The sequence below is a fragment of the Rhododendron vialii genome, chromosome 13a (assembly GCF_030253575.1).
Source record: "Rhododendron vialii isolate Sample 1 chromosome 13a, ASM3025357v1".
Lineage (NCBI taxonomy): Eukaryota > Viridiplantae > Streptophyta > Magnoliopsida > Ericales > Ericaceae > Rhododendron > Rhododendron vialii.
In genome coordinates, this window is record NC_080569.1 from 9,658,933 (window position 1) to 9,664,932 (window position 6,000).

Genomic DNA, 6,000 nt, shown 5'->3' on the forward strand with positions numbered 1-6,000 from the left:
GATTTAGTCTCTGTTCATTAAAAAAAAAACCCTTATTAGTGAAGCTATAATTGAAATGCTAAACCTTTGGTCAAATTTCCCTACCCTTTTACTCCAATTGCTACTTCTCAGTCTTCTCTGGAAATGCTATGTGCTCCTATATGACCAAGATAGCAATATTTGTCTTCCTAAGCAATTATCCTTGACACGACCCAGTAGGATATATGCAGTATGCAAATTGCGCACATGAAATCGGGCAGATATGTTCTGGAGTACTCTCTTGATCTGCAATGTGTTTAGAATAAGGAATGTTTTCCGCGTGAAGCCACTGGGGTTTATTTTATTGAGTATATATATGGACATCTAGACACATATCAACACCCGAGGTTACTAGTATCGATTCTACCCAATTCACAGTTTGCCTTGTAATTAACCTTTGGTATCCATGAACTTTTCTTTGATATCCATCAGTAACCTTCATTAAACCAGTACTCCCTCCGTCCCATAATATTTGTCCGGTCTGCAAAACGGGGAATATAAAATAATATATTTCTTTCAAGAAAAAATTCAAATTTTTTTCACAAGTTAAAAGAACTCGTCAAGATTTAGTAAATTATTGAAATTTTTTCCAACTTTTCTTACAAAAATTGTATTATTTTTAAGTCTCCGTTTTGCGGACCGGACAAATATTATGGGACGGAGGGAGTATTTGGCTGGTTGTACAGAAATTTGGATTCAAACATCTGGGCAATGGGGAGTGCTCGAGGAAGATATAGGCCTTGAGGGTTTGCACCTAGTTGAAGAATAACTTACCCTCTTCATTCGTGGTTCTCTGATCACTGCTTTTCAGTTAAGCGGTCACTAGGCTTAGATTGGAACCCGAACATCGCACTCCGCTCCCCTTGGTAATTTTTTTGAACATCGCACCTTGGTAATTTTTTTGACATGGTCTTGTGGGTAAAAAATTCAGTAGAAGAAAACATGTTAGACAGATGAGTAAGATTTATTTTGCTAAGCTTTTGGCTATATCTGGAACAGGTCGCTAAAAAACAAGCACGGTACCCTAACCAGAAGCAAGTAACAAAACAAACTTGGCTCAATAATCGTGAGATCGACTCGCAGCCTTTTGATTTAGTTGAATGTGCTAATTCGTTATGCTTTATGGTCCTCTTGTATATCACCTGATAGGCTGATATGGGTTCCTGGTACAAGAAAACGAGCACATCCCGTGTTGAATGTATACGAGATAGATATTGTGCAAGTCACTCCTTATACGAGATAGATATTGTGCAAGTCACTCCTTATACGAGATAAATATTGTGCAAGTCACTCCTGATTCGAACTGATCGAATAGTATCCAGTTGTGTCAAAATTCGGGCAATTAACGATTGGGGATTTGCAATATGAACACATCCAACACGCGGCTAATTACAGATATTCAGTGGTTTCACATTCTAATAAGGGGAGATTTCCTTTTCCTGGTGTATAGTACTATTAGCTAGGACCTATTTGTGAACCATTGGAAAACAAGGTTCTCTTCCAGTGGCTAGGGTCCACAAGTAAGAATTTTCTCGGAGAGTCATGTTTCTTCTGTCTACAGTCTACACCACAGGAAGTCATGTTTCGGTCCCACCACTGGATCATGTTTGTTTGTCAAAATGGATTTTTTTTCTAAATATGGTGCCCTAAAACTCTTATCCACCCTATTCTTCTTTAGGATCCATACAGAAATGTGTTGTGGATAAGGGCGTTGGGGCAATGTTACGTGGTGCCTCAAGACCAACCAAATATAGGGCTTACAAAAATGTGTTGTGAATAAGAGTGTTGAAGCATTATGTGGTGGTGGTCTTGGACCACCCAATAATTACTCCTCTAGTTCTCCTCGTTTTCTTTTTTTGTTTTTTGTCCCTGGCCCTTCGACAGACGTTCAGTTTTCTGAGACAAACAAATTCTTCCTTAGTAGGTTGTGCGTAGGACCCATATTTAGCTCCTGAATCTTTCTTTTTTTTATAAGCATATTTAGCTCCTGAATCTACCAAAAAGCTTCTACTTAAGAGCCTCTGATTTTCAAACTAACTTTAATGGTGTGATGATGGGCCTAAATTTGTTTAGTTGATTTTTATCTCGCGACTTCTAAGCAACATACAGCCAAGCAGCACTGCAGAATAATCGATCCGGCTGCTCATCTCGGCAATCAATGGCTCGAATCTTAACCGAGCAATGGACGGTGCAAATTTGTATACGCTCAAATTCAATCTAAGTCGTCTGTGCCGAGAAAAACGACCGGATCAGCCGCTCGGCATGGAGCTGCTCGGCAGCATCCCCAAGTCCGCCCTAGCTAGGTTTTGCAGTTACTATGTGAGAAGATGGTCTTCCCAATTCTGGAGTATTGCTTTGTATTGACACTGTTGTTAAGGAACCAGAAGCAGTGTGGAGATTCTGTTCAAAACTTTAATTACCACTCTCCCATGCACTATAAAAGGAAAATACTAATTCAGTTTCTTGACATAAATTGGAAGTATTGGATCGATCTCTAAACCTAAAATTAAGACCTCCTCGATCCTTACAAGTATACATATCCCCATTACTGGTAAACGCGGTGTGTATATAGTAGCAGAGATTCTTTGGTGCCCACTCCTTAATTCTCTAGTGATGGATACGTTAGTGGAAGCCAGCAGCTTAATTCTCTATTAATAGAAAGTTCAGGTATGAATATATCCACAAGGATTTCATTAGATGGCTATTTAATCAACTGTATTACTCCACTATGATGGAAAATGGCTTTGTTAATTTCATCAAGTACAGTTAGGGTGTAGTAGTGTGATTGGTCGGACCAATAATAAGGACATACTATATGAACTGAAAAAAAAATCAGTATATACTCCCTCCGTTCTAATTTGTGAGTCCCGCTCCGAAATTCCAACTTTTTATGGGAGTGTAATTATTATCCTAGCACAGATTTTTAACTTTCCAGTTTTGCCCCTCATTTTTTGAATAGCTTTAGTACAATTTAGATGGAAACTGGTTGTTTCCGTATAAGGAGAAAACAAATCCAGAGGCTTTTTAGGCGGCAAAGTCCAAAAGTCGGTTCAAGAATTTAAAACTGAATACAATTCTCTCTCCCTCTCTCTCTCTCTCACATACATACACACAATTTTGTCCTTTTTGAAGAAGGGTAAAAAGGGAAAGTTGGCCCTTTTTTGTGTTGACTTGTCAAAGTGGACCTTCATTTTGAAACACCCAAAAATAAAAATGTGGACTATCAATTAAGAACGGAGAGAGTATATAATTTCTGAGAAGTGTAACAAAGAAGAAGAAAGAAGCATCAATCTGAAAATTTTGGTGAATTTTAAATACATGAGTTGCCGTTTCCATATTTGCACAGAATGTGCATTGAGAGAGAGAGAGAGAGAGAGAGAGAGAGAGAGAGAGAGAATATGATTTGCCAAACAAAAAGGAAACGCGCAAAGGTGTACTTAACAGGGTAACAGTAACGAACCAGTTAGGTCATATGAAGCCGCTGAATTTTCACACAGTGATTTTGATATTTCATTAATACTACTACGTCACAATGTCTTCCACGGCACTCCCGCAGTTTTCCCATTCACTTTACTGTGACGTTAGTCACATAATCCTTCAAAATGGTCTTCGTCCTCGTATTCAATTCTCGCTAACCGCTTGCGCTCTCAATCCTTGCACTTACGGATTTTAGTTGTTCGGGAGGTTTTGAAAAGACGCATTCACACTCCCGTTCGCGCTCCCGCACCGACACATGCCGGCACATTATGTGACTTAAATCGTGACCACAATTAATTAGGAAAACGTTTACTATATAGTATTATAAATCATTGTCCGATCACATGCTGAGTTGGGCCAGTCTTAGGGACCCATTCATTCAGTGTGACAGGAGAAAAACAATCAGTTAGTGCATATAGCTAGGAGAAATTAAAGGGCATTCCCACTGTTGTTTCCCACATTTCATTTCAGTGGAATGGGATTCCCACTATTAATTTCTACTGCTAAATTTCAGTGTTGATGAATATATACAAATCATAGCATATATAGAGTACCTCATTTTCATTTTGGAAAATACTAATCGGTGCCCTTAATTGGGACAGTGTTTTGGTTATAGTTAATGACGAGAGTTTTATAAGTCCCAATGTTTTCAATAAATACCTATCAATTACGTTCAACTATAATAAGTATTTATATATTATGGGAACACTTCAAATTCATAACTCTAGCTCCTACCCCTTTTTAACTGCTAATATATTATTACTATATTAACCTTAATCCCTATTCGCAAACTAGACTGCAAGTTTCTTTTATTCGTGTCTGTTTTTCTTTGTCTAAAAATGAAAATTAGAAAATTGAGAAGGGGAACAATATATAGTCTGACTTTGAACAATAGAAATGAGAACAAATTTTTGACTAAAAATGAAAAATAAAAAAATTGAGAAGGATTTTTTGTTTTAGTTGGAGTTGGGTGTAGCCTTTGGACGGAGTCCCCACCTTTTGATTTCTTGATCCTTGTTTAGGAATTGAGTTTTTTCCTGATGTTCTCTTCTCTTGATCTATAATATTACTTGTTATCGTTGTGTCAAAAAAAAAAAAAAAAAAACATCATGATTAGAAATCCACAACCCAACAAAACGGCCGTCACAATCGCACTGAGAGGTCTGCAATTGTGTGTGGTTAATAGTTCCGTGGCCCTCAGGCAAAGGGTAAGAGAAGTTTTACTTCTTTTTCCGCAGTTTGTCAAACTATCTGGTGAGAGAAAATCGGTAAAAACACCTCCATCTCCAGATTCAGATTCTTCGAATCCATCCTCTCCTCGATCCCTGTTCATTTTCTCTCCCAACCATGCTGCTTGCACATATGTTTTTCACATATTTTGCACATACATTTTTGTGGGGCCCATATTGAGATTCTACAAAATGATCCGAACCGTTCATCTTTTTAAAAATATATTTTGGAGGGTTTCTGTAAAAAATCAGCTCCAACGGATATCGGTAAGGACTTTCTTAGAATTCGTAGGGCAAAACAGAATGATACGTCCTACGATTTCTGAGAAAGCCTTTACTGATATCCGTTAGAGCTGATTTTTTACAAAAACCCTCCAAAAAATATTTTAAAAAAGATGAGCGATTCAGATCATTTTGTGGAACCCCGATATGGACCCCACAAAAATGTATGTGCAAGATATGTGCAAAAATATATGTGTGAGAATCATTACTGCTCAAATATTCCACCTTATGTGTCTCTCCAAAGTGAGAGGCAGGGCCGGCTCTGAGATTTTTGAGGCCTAAGACGATCTTCGAAAGTGAGGCCCTTAATAATTGCAAACGAAAATCAAATAAAAAGTCAATCACACTGAATAATTTTGATTCGGATATGGTATTTGTTTGTAATGAGAGAAGTACCGGAGTAGTAGCGTTTAAACCTTGTACTCCTCTTTTTTGTTTTTTCTTGCATTCCTTGTTCCATTTTTTTGGGCCATTAGGGCTTAAGTATAAAATGTCTTATTAGGTTTAAAATTGATCTCCAAAACAACACATATATACTATATCCTAAAAATAAGTGGGAGTCCTATTTTTTTGACATTTTTGGGGGCTTAAGGCCCACGCCTCTTGGGCCTTAGCCCAAAGCCGGCAGTGGTGAGAGGTATATAGCTCGACCACCGTACGATTCTCTCATAGTTTATCCCTGTTCATCACTCAAAAGGAATGGGAAATTAAAGTTCATTATTGATTAATTCTGACTTTGTAAAATTTTTTGAGGGTGTGTTGGTTGGAAATGAGGCGAAGGCGAAGAGGCTGAAGGAAGGGATCCAACCAAGGGGTTGGTTGTGGGGTCATAGGTTCCGGGTGAGATTTGAGATGAGTGCAAACGGGTAGAACACTATTAGGGCAGTAGTTAAGGTGGTGTATGGTGTGGTGACGTGAGTTTGAAGGAGGTGAAAGAGGAGTTGTGTCCAAATGCATTCCAGAGAGAGAGAGAGAGGTTGAAGTTTCCCCTTAT